Here is an 11,785-nt window from a genome sequence, read left to right on the forward strand (position 1 = left end):
GAGACTTGCCGGTAATGAGATTGAACTAGGTATGATGATACCGACGATCGAATCTCGGGCAAGTAACATACCGAGACAAGGGGAACAACGTATGTTGTTATGCGGTTTGACCGATAAAGATCTTCATAGAATATGTAGGAGCCAATATGAGCATCTAGGTTCCGCTATTGGTTACTGACCGGAGATGTGTCTCGGTCATGTCTACATAGTTCTCGAACCCGTAGGGTCCGCACGCTTAACGTTCGATGACGATTTGTATTATGAGTTATGTGATTTGATGACCGAAGATTGTTCGGTGTCCCAGATGAGATCACGGACATGACGAGGAGTCTCGAAATGGTCGAGACATAAAGAATGATATATTGGACGATGTTATTCAGACACCGGATGAGTTCCGAGAGGTACCGAGTAAGTATGGGTGTGCCGGAGGGTTATCGGAACCCCCCGGGGGAACTAATGGGCCTTCACGGGCCTTAGTGGAGAGAGAGGAGGGCCGCAAGGGGCTGGCCGCGCGCCCCCCTGGCAGTCCGAATTGGACTAGGGGAAGGGGGCGGCGCCCTCCTTTCCTACTCCCTCTCCCTCTCCTTCCTTCCCCCTCTCTTCCTTGTAGAGGAATCCTACTAGGACTAGGAAGTCCTAGTAGGACTCCCCCTCTTGGCGCGCCCCCTAGGGCCGGCCGGCCTCCTCCTCCCCTCCTTTATATACGGGGGCAGGGGGCACCCCAAAGCACAACAAGTCTTATCTTAGACGTGTGCGGTGCCCCCTCCACAGTTTAACACCTCGGTCATATCGTCGTAGTGCTTAGGCGAAGACCTACGCCGGTAACTTCATCATCCCCGTCGCCACACCGTCGTGCCGAGGAAACTCTCCCTCGTCCTCAACTGGATCAAGAGCTCGAGGGACGTCATCGTGATGAACGTGTGCAGAACACGGAGGTGCCGTACGTTTGGTACTTGGATCGGTTGGATCGTGAAGACGTTCGACTACATCAACCGCGTTACTAAATGGTTCCGCTTTCGGTCTACTAGGGTACGTGGAAACACTCTCCCGTCTCGTTGCTATGCATCTCCTAGATAGATCTTGCGTGATCGTAGGAATTTTTTGAATTACTACGTTCCCCAACAGTGGCATCCGAGCTAGGTCTATGCGTAGATGTTATATGCACAAGTAGAACAGAATGAGTTGTGGGCGATAATAGCCATACTGCTTACCACCAACGTCTTACTTTGATTCGGCGGTATTGTTGGATGAAGCGGCCCGGACCGACATTACATGACCGCGTTCATGAGAATGGTTCTACCGACGTGCTTCGCACACAGGTGGCTAGCGGGTGTCTGTTCCTCCAACTTTAGTTGAATCGAGTTTGACTACGGCCGGTCTTTGTTGAAGGTTGAAATAGCACACTTGACAAAACATCGTTGTGGTTTTGATGCGTAGGTAAGAACGGTTCTTGCTAGAAGACCGTAGCAGCCACGTAAAACTTGCAACAACAAAGTAGAGGACGTCTAACTTGTTTTTGCAGGGCATGTTGTGATGTGAGAAGGTCAAGACGTGATGATATATAAATTGTTGTATGATATGATCATGTTTTGTAAAAGTTATCGGCAACTGGCAGGAGCCTTATGGTTGTCGCTTTATTGTATGACATGCAATCGCCATGTAATTGCTTTACTTTATCACTAAGCGGTAGCGATAGTCATAGAAGCAATAGTTGGCGAGACGACAACGATGCTACGATGGAGATCAAGGTGTCAAGCCGGTGACAATGGAGATCATGACGGTGCTTTGGAGATGGAGATCAAAGGCACAAGATGATGATGTCCATATCATGTCACATATTTTGATTGCATGTGATGTTTATCTTTTATGCATCTTATTTTGCTTAGTATGGCGGTAACATTATAAGATGATCCCTCACTAAATTTCAAGGTATAAGTGTTCTCCCTGAGTATGCACTGTTGCTACAGTTCGTCGTGCCGAGACACCACGTGATGATCGGGTGTGATAAGCTCTACGTTCACATACAACGGGTGCAAGCCAGTTTTGCACACGCAGAATACTCGGGTTAAACTTGACGAGCCTAGCATATGCAGATATGGCCTTGGAACACTGAGACTGAAAGGTCGAACGTGAATCATATAGTAGATATGATCAACATAGAGATGTTCACCATTGAAAACTACTCCATCTCATGTGATGATCGGACATGGTTTAGTTGATATTGATCACGTGATCATTTAGATGACTAGAGGGATGTCTATCTAAGTGGGAGTTCTTAAGTAATATGATTAATTGAACTTTAATTTATCATGAACTTAGTACCTGATAGTTTTTGCATGTCTATGTTGTTGTAGATCAATGGCCCGTGCTACCATTCCCTTGAATTTTAATGTGTTCCTAGAGAAAGCTAAGTTCAAAGATGATGGTAGCAATTACACGGACTGGGTCCGTAACTTGAGGATTATCCTCATTGCTACACAGAAGAATTACGTCCTGGAAGTACCGCTAGGTGTACCACCTGCGCCAGCAACTGCAGACATTGTGAATGCCTGGCAGGCACGTGTTGATGACTACTCGATAGTTCAGTGTGCCATGCTTTATGGCTTAGAATCGAGACTTCAAAGACGTTTTGAACTTCATGGAGCATATGACATGTTCCAGGAGTTGAAGTTAATATTTCAAGCAAATGCCCAAGTTGAGAGATATGAAGTCTCCAACAAGTTCTATAGCTGCAAAATGGAGGAGAATAGTTCTGTCAGTGAACGCATACTCAGAATGTCTGGGTACCATAACCACTTGACTCAGCTGGGGGTTAATCTTCCTGATGATAGTGTCATTGACAGAGTTCTTTAATCACTGCCACCAAGCTATAAAGGCTTCATGATGAACTATAATATGCAAGGGATGGAAAAGACAATTCCCGAGCTCTTCGCGATGCTAAAGGCTGCGGAGGTAGAAATCAAGAAGGAGCATCAAGTGTGATGGTTAACAAGACCACTAGTTTCAAGAAAAAGGGCAAAGCAAAGAAGGGGAACTTCAAGAAGAATAGCAAGCAAGTTGCTACTCCCGGGAAGAAGCCCAAGTCTGGACCTAAGCCTGAAACTGAGTGCTTCTACTTCAAAGGGACTGGTCACTGGAAGCGGAACTGCCCCAAGTATTTGGAAGATAAGAAGGATGGCAAAGTGAAAGGTATATTGATATACATGTTATTGATGTGTACCTTACTAATGCTCTTAGTAGCGCCTGGGTATTTGATACTGGTTCTCATACTTGCAACTCGAAACAGGGGCTATGGATTAAACGAAGATTGACTAAGGACGAGGTGACGATGCGCGTGGGAAATGGTTCCAAAGTCGATGTGATCGCCGTCGGCACGCTACCTCTACATCCACCATCGGGATTAGTTTTAGACCTGAATAATTGTTATTTGGTGCCAGAGTTGAGCATGAACATTATATCTGGATCTTATTTGATGCGAGACGGTTATTCATTTAAATTAATAATGGTTGTTCTATTTATATGAGTAATATCTTTTATGGTCATGCACCCTTGATGAGTGGTCTATTTTTGTTGAATCTTGATTGTAGTGATACACATATTCATAATATTGAAGCCAAAAGATGCAAAGTTAATAATGATAGTGCAACTTATTTGTGGCACTGACGTTTAGGTTATATTGGTGTAAAGTGCATGAAGAAACTCCATGCTGATGGGCTTTTGAAATCACTTGATTATGAATCACTTGATGCTTGCGAACCATGCCTCATGGGCAAGATGACTAAGACTCCGTTCTCCAGAACAATGGAGCGAGCAACTGACTTGTTGGAAATAATACATACTGATGTATGCGGTCCGATGAGTGTTGAGGCTCGCGGCGGGTATCGTTATTTTCTAACCTTCACAGATGATTTGAGCAGATATGGGTATGTCTACTTCATGAAACATAAGTCTGAAACATTTGAAAAGTTCAAAGAATTTCAGAGTGAAGTGGAAAATCATCGTAACAAGAAAATAATGTTTCTACGATCTGATTGTGGAGGAAAATATTTGAGTTATGAGTTTGGTCTTCATTTGAAATAATGTGGAATAGTTTCACAACTCACGCCACCTGGAACACCACAGCGTAATGGTGTGTCCGAACGTCGTAAACGTACTTTATTAGATATGGTGCGATCTATGATGTCTCTTACTGATTTACCGCTATTTTGGGGTTATGTTAAGAGACAGCTGCATTCACGTTAAATAGGGCACCATCTAAACCGTTGAGACGACACCATATGAACTGTGGTTTGGCAAGAAACCTAAGCTGTCGTTTCTTAAAGTTTGGGGTTGCGATGCTTATGTGAAAAAGTTTCAACCTGATAAGCTCGAACCCAAATCAGAGAAATGTGTATTCATAGGATATCCAAAGTAGACTGTTGGGTACACCTTCTATCACAGATCCGAAGGCAAGATATTCATTTGCTAAGAATGGATCCTTTCTAGAGAAGGAGTTTCTCTCGAAAGAAGTGAGTGGGAGGAAAGTAGAACTTGATGAGGTAATTGTACCTTCTCCCGAATTGGAAAGTAGTTCATCACAGAAATCAGTTCCAGTGATTCCTACACCAATTAGTGAGGAAGTTAATGATGATGATCATGAAACTTCAGATCAAGTTACTATCGAACCTTGTAGGTCAACCAGAGTACTATCCGCACCAGAGTGGTACGGTAATCCTGTTCTGGAAGTCATGTTACTAGACCATGATGAAACTACGAACTATGAGGAAGCGATGATGAGCCTAGATTCCGCGAAATGGCTTGAGGCCATGAAATCTGAGATGGGATCCATGTATGAGAGCAAAGTGTGGACTTTGGTTGACTTGCCCGATGATCGGCAAGCCATCGAGAATAAATGGATCTTTAAAAAGAAGACTGACGCTGACGGTAATGTTACTGTCTACAAATCTCGACTTGTTGCGAAAGGTTTTCGACAAGTTCAAGGAGTTGACTACGATGAGACCTTCTCACCCGTAGCGATGCTTAATTCTGACCGAATCATGTTAGCAATTGCTGCATTTTATGAATATGAAATCTGGCAAATGGATGTCGAAACTGCATTCCTTAATGGATATCTTAAAGAAGAGTTGTATATGATGCAACCAGAAGGTTTTGTTGATCCTAAAGGTGCTAACAAAGTGTGCAAGCTACAGCGATCCATTTATGGACTGGTGCAAGCCTCTCGGAGTTGGAATATACGCTTTGATAGTGTGATCAAAGCACATGGTTTTATACAGACTTTTGGAGAAGCCTGTATTTACAAGAAAGTGAGTGGGAGCTCTGTAGCATTTCTAATATTATATGTGGATGACATATTGTTGATTGGAAATGATACAGAATTTCTGGATAGCATAAAAAGATACTTGAATAAGAATTTTTCAATGAAAGACCTTGGTGAAGCTGCTTATATATTGGGCATCAAGATCTATAGAGATAGATCAAGACGCTTAATTGGACTTTCACAAAGCACATACCTTGATAACGTTTTGAAGAAGTTCAAAATGGATCAGTCAAAGAAAGGGTTCTTTCCTGTGTTACAAGGTGTGAAATTGAGTCAGACTCAATGCCCAACCACTGCAGAAGATAGAGAGAAAATGAAAGTCATTCCCTATGCCTCAGCCATAGGTTCTATCATGTATGCAAGGCTATGTACTAGCCTGATGTGTGCCTTGCTATAAGTATAGCAGGGAGGTACCAAAGTAATCCAGGAGTGGATCACTGGACAACGGTCAAGAACATCCTGAAATACCTAAAAAGGACTAAGGATATGTTTATCGTTTATGGAGGTGACAAAGAGCTCGTCGTAAATGGTTACGTCGATGCAAGCTTTGACTCTGATCCAGATGACTCTAAGTCGCAAATTGGATACGTATTTATATTGAATGGTGGAGTTGTCAGTTGGTGTAGTTCCAAGTAGAGCATCGTGGCGGGATCTACGTGTGAAGCGGAGTACATTGCTGCTTTGGAAGCAGAAAATGAAGGAGTCTGGATGAAGGAGTTCATATCCGATCTAGGTGTAATACCTAGTGCATCGGATCCAATGAAAATCTTTTGTGACAATACTGGAGCAATAGCCTTGGCCGAGACATAAAGAATGATATATTGGACGATGTTATTCGGACACCGGATGAGTTTCGAGAGGTACCGGGTAAGTATCGGTGTGCCGGGGTTATCGGAACCCCCCGGGGGAACTAATGGGCCTTCATGGGCCTTAGTGGAGAGAGAGAAGGGCCGCAAGGGACTGGCTGCGCGCCCCCTGGCAGTCCGAATTGGACTAGGGGAAGGGGGCGGCGCCCCCTTTCCTACTCCCTCTCCCTCTCCTTCCTTCCCCCTCTCTTCCTTGTAGAGGAATCCTACTAGGACTAGGAAGTCCTAGTAGGACTCCCCCTCTTGGCGCGCCCCCTAGGGCCGGCCGGCCTCCTCCTCCCCTCCTTTATATACGGGGGCAGGGGGGCCCCAAAGCACAAGAAGTCTTATCTTAGCCGTGTGTGGTGCCCCCCTCCACAGTTTAACACCTCGGTCATATCGTCGTAGTGCTTAGGCGAAGACCTGCGCCGATAACTTCATCATCACCGTCGCCACGCCGTCGTGCAGACGAAACTCTCCCTTGTCCTCAACTGGATCAAGAGGTCGAGGGACGTCATCGTGTTGAACGTGTGCAGAACACGGAGGTGCCGTACGATCGGTACTTGGATCGGTTGGATCTTGAAGGCATTCGACTAAATCAACCACGTTACTAAACGCTTCCGCTTTCGGTCTACGAGGGTACATGGACACACTCTCCAGTCTCGTTGCTATGCATCTCCTAGATAGATCTTACGTGATCGTAGGAATTTTTTTTGAATTGCTACATTCCCCAACACTTTTGTACCATGATGTCATGTCTGTTGCTTCTCATGAACCTTCAAGCAAAAGAACGACCTCAATTTCTCTCACCATCCTATTCTCATCCGCACTGGCATGAACTGGTCTCCACTGGTCACCATTCCAACCCACGCAAGAAAATAAAGATCACGCCATTACTTCATCAAGATGGCATAAGAGTGTCACGTACATCACAACCTTTGTAGGAGAAACCACCATCAGCACAAGCAGTGAGAGAGGCGCTGAAACTGCAAAGTAATTAAGGAGGAGGGAACACCAAGAATTTTAACTAATCTGTGCACATTGTAATTTTGGTGACGGATTGTTAATTCCCGGTTCCTTCTATGCTCACTCTGTAAAATTCCAATACTTATTATGTGGATGCTCAACAAATAATGCACGAATAAGACTGGATAATTCTAAGACAAAGAAGTAAAATGATAAACATGTTATTCTTCTTTTGCTTACAAATTGTGAGCTTGCTCCTTATAAAATACTTGAGTGGTAGCATTGATATGAAGTCATGGATCCTCCGGTAGGCGAACATCTAAGCATCCCTTGAATATGAGCTTGTTCCTCATAGGTCGGAGGCTGTGACAGCTTTAAACAAACGAGGAATTCCCCGAGCCTTTTCTTTTTTTGGAAGGAAATACTTTATTGAACTTCAGACCTCTACATTAAGATGATGCACCTAGCCAACACACAACTTACTATTACAAAGTTCATCGAAAAGAAAGCTTGGAGCATAATGTTTCATCCTAGAGAAAAAGCAATCTGAGTAGAACCAACGTTGTGTGGTCCAAATGTCATGTTGCATTGTCAGACTAGTTCCTTTCTTAAGCCGCGTCGGACCCACCTGATAGCCTCCCCTGCTTGGATTTCCAAAACTATACAATTCCACATGAAACAAATATCACCACAATACTTAGCAAAAGAAATGCCCTTCTTGTTGGTCCTCAATAAAAAGTTTCATGACAATATTTAGCAAAAATAATAATATATGAACTGACCCTCCCTCCGAGGGAAATGCATGTAATTTTAGGACTGGAAATGTCAAAAAAGTATTAAGTTTCACCATCACTATAGAATTTGTTTTTCCATTGATAAATGAAATTGATATTGCTGGTGTCGGTGTCAAAACCGGCGGATCTCGGGTAGGGGGTCCCGAACTGTGCGTCTAAGGCGGATGGTAACAGGAGGCGGGGGACATGATATTTACCCAGGTTTGGGCCCTCTCGATGGAGGTAATACCCTACTTCCTGCTTGATTGATCTTGGTGATATGAGTGTTACAAGAGTTGATCTACTACGAGATCGTAGAGGCTAAAACCTAGAAGCTAGACTATGGTTATGATTGTTGTTGTCCTATGGACTAAACCCTCCGGTTTATATAGACAACGGAGGGGGCTAGGGTTACACAAAGTCGGTTACAAGGGAGGAGATCTACATATCCGGATTTTTCAAGCTTGCCTTCCACGCAAAGGAGAGTCCCACCCGGACACGAGACGAAGTCTTCAATCTTGTATCTTCATAGTCCAATAGTCTGGCAGAAGTATATAGTCCGGCTGTCCGAGGACCCCCTAATCCAGGACTCCCTCAGTAACCCCTGAACTAGGCTTCAATGACGATGAGTCCGGCGCGCAGATTGTCTTCGGCATTGCAAGGCGGGTTCCTCCTCCGAATACTCCATAAAAGATTTTGAACACAAGGATCGTGTCCAGCTCTGCAAAACAAATTCCACATACCACCGTAGAGAGTATAATATTTCCACAAATCTAATCTGCTGACAACTTTTCATAGCGTGACGTTATGCCGCGGTCTGGTCATGACGAACCATTTTTCCCAGCCTGCCACTGCATGTGTTGCGAGGCGGCTTTATTGGCACGTCTTGTCGAAGCAGAGATTGTGTTCCTCTTATCACAGGATTCTCATCAATAAGGGTGTGGCTAACCCAATCGTGCATGTTGGTATGACTCCTCGATTTAGGCAAGTTCCAAACGGCCACGCGGAGGACGCTCGATATTCACCCCCTTTATAAAGGGGCCAAGGCCTGTCCTTTTCTTCTCGCGCTCGATCCTTCCCTTCCCCCACCTCGAATTCCAATACCCGAGGCTCCGGCTAAGTGCTTCGGACCTTCAATCATGTCCGGATCCAACCTTCATGGCCGGTGGATCGCCTCCTCTGTCACAGAGGAGGACATCAAGAAGCTAAGAGAAGCCAGGTATCTGACCGCTGAAATCTCGCACAGGCTGCCTGCTCCAGGGCAGGTCATCCCTACTCCCGAATCCAACGAGAGTGTCGTATTTGTTTCCCACCTCCTCCGAGGGCTAGGCTTTAGTCTTGATCCCTTTGTTAGAGGGCTTATGTTCTTCTACGGGCTCGATTTCCATGATCTGGCTCCGGATTCCATCCTTCACATCTCGTCGTTCATCGTCGTGTGCGAAGCCTTCCTTCGCATCACCCCACACTTCGGCTTATGGCTCAAGACCTTCAATGTGAAGCCGAGGATGATCGAGGGGCGACACGCAGAGTGCGAAGGTGCCATAATAAGCAAAGGCGCCGATGCTCCATGGCCGAAGGGTTCCTTCCCGGAGATGTCCAACTTATGGCAGCAGGAGTGGTTTTACATCATGGATCCCCGAAGTACTAAGTGGGCAGCTGCCCCCGCCATCCGTTCGGGCCCCCCGCCACAACTGGCGTCGTGGGTCAAGAAGGGGCTGGACTGGGGGCCGGTTAACGACGTGCCGATACTGCAAAGTCACATCCGAGATCTCCTCGAGAGAGATGTCAGCCTTGTCAAGGTAATGCAAGTCATGCTAGTTCGTCGGGTCCTGCCATGCCAACACCGACCTCTCCGTATGTGGGAGTTCAACCCGGAAGGACCGCGAACTATTCAACAATTCTTCGGCGTGACGCTCGAAGGGATGTATGGATTGTTCTTCGGACCACGAATAAAGTGTCCGGACGCCACCGAGGATGCGGGTCTAAACTGCAATCGTCCAGATACCCAGGTAAGTAATTATGCGGCTGAACACACTATCTTTTTATTTATCACAACATCATTCTGAAAAGTCGCTCTTTGACCAGGACTGGATAAAAAAGGCGAAGATGATCAGGTGTTCGGCTCCTCTTCCTAAAGGCTCACTGGATCCTGTACTAGCCAGGATGCTTGAGTATGCACCTCAGCAGGTGCCATCAGAGGAAGATAAAGGGAGGAATAAGGAAGCCGAAAGCGGGCCTCACGCATTACTCATCCGAACCGGGGGAATTAGTGTCTCCACGAAGGAGGATAACCGGGGATAAGAATCTAAAATTCCCTCTCCCCAAGGATGGAAGAGGACCGCCTCTGAAGATTTGGAAACGAGGGAAGAAACCTTCGCCAGGGGGTCCTGCCCCGAAGGGCATCCTTACCGCAGAGTGCCCACAAGGGGATCAACCCTCCACCGAGCTGTAAGTGAACAAGAGTACTTTTGGTAAAAATATCCTGCTTCATCTCCGAGGACAATAATCGAGACGTATGTCTTGCAGTTCGGATCATAGCCCTTCTCGACAGAGTTTGTCTTCGGGGGATCTTCTTCCGAAGATGATGGAGAGCGAAACGCCTCCCCCTGTCTCCTCGCCCCATGAGGCAGACGACCCTGAGGTGTCGTCGCGGAGAATTTCTCCTGAACCGCCAAGGCCGGAAGGTAACCCCCCGGCCACCCGAAGTCCGGAGTATTCGGCTCCTAAGGAGAGCAACAGAAAGAGTCTGGGACTGTCCGGTGCACGACCGGACGCGCTGATGAGTCTTCTGGAGCAAGCGGCTATCTCAGAGGCGCATCGTACTTTAATGGGTACGGTGGTTGAGAGGATCTCATCCACCGAAAGTGGGTTGGATGAGGCTTTTATGAGCCTGCTAAGAGGTTTTGAGGTACGCAAAGTAATATATTTTTTTTGACGGTACCGCACACGCTAGGTGTGCCCTATGCAGACAGTAGCCCCTGAGACTCTGGTTGCTGGCCAAAGGCGGCAAACAGGGGATCATAGTCCCAGGTAATGATCATGCTGCTTTTATGTGCAGGCGGCTGAGGGTCCGGTGGCTAGCCGAACTAGTGAGTTTGCCGAACTGAAGCGTCAACTTGATGCAGCAGATGCCGACATCGTGCTTGTAAACAAGTGTCTTGACGAGGCACAGGGTATGTATTCTCCGGTGGTCAACAGATATGTAAGAGGAGCATGATGCTAGTATCTATAATTTGTTATGACTGCAGATGGAGCTGCCGCCGTGGAGACCCTTCGGGCGGAGCTTGCCCGAGCCAAGGAACAAGCCAGGAGAAGTGATGCGGCCGCCCTAAAGGCGGTCGAAGAATTGAGAGCCGAACAGGCTGCTCATCGCCAGAGCGAAGATAAAATAGCCAAGATGGCTGTTAAGCTGAAGGATGCCGCCGACCGGTATGAGCTTCTCGAAAAGGAAAGTCAAGCGAAAGCGGCGGACCTGGAGAAAGCCATGGTAGCAGCCAAGGAGACCTGCTCAAAAATCAGAGCGGCGAAGGAGGAGCTTCGTCAAGCCGGAGATATCACGGCTGTGAAGCCCTTTTTATTGCGGACGAAGTTCGGAGATCCGAAGTATGCCCCTCTGGATCAATTATGGAGTGCTGCAGACGCGTACGTGGACTTGGCAACGAGTGCTGCTGATGCGACTAAATTTTTCAAAGATCAAAAAGATCATGAAGTGGAAAAGTTGTTCTGGTCGCAGTTCAGTGCTCCAATGCGTCCGCTGCTGCTAAATGAGCAAATGGCCGAGTGGGCTGAGCTCCATAGGTTGTCCAGGCTTGCCATGAGGTCTGTCGTGGATCATCTTTGGCCGGAAGGACCAAGGCCGAATAGTTATTTTGGTTTAGTGCAAC

The sequence above is a fragment of the Aegilops tauschii genome, chromosome 5 (assembly GCF_002575655.3).
Source record: "Aegilops tauschii subsp. strangulata cultivar AL8/78 chromosome 5, Aet v6.0, whole genome shotgun sequence".
Lineage (NCBI taxonomy): Eukaryota > Viridiplantae > Streptophyta > Magnoliopsida > Poales > Poaceae > Aegilops > Aegilops tauschii.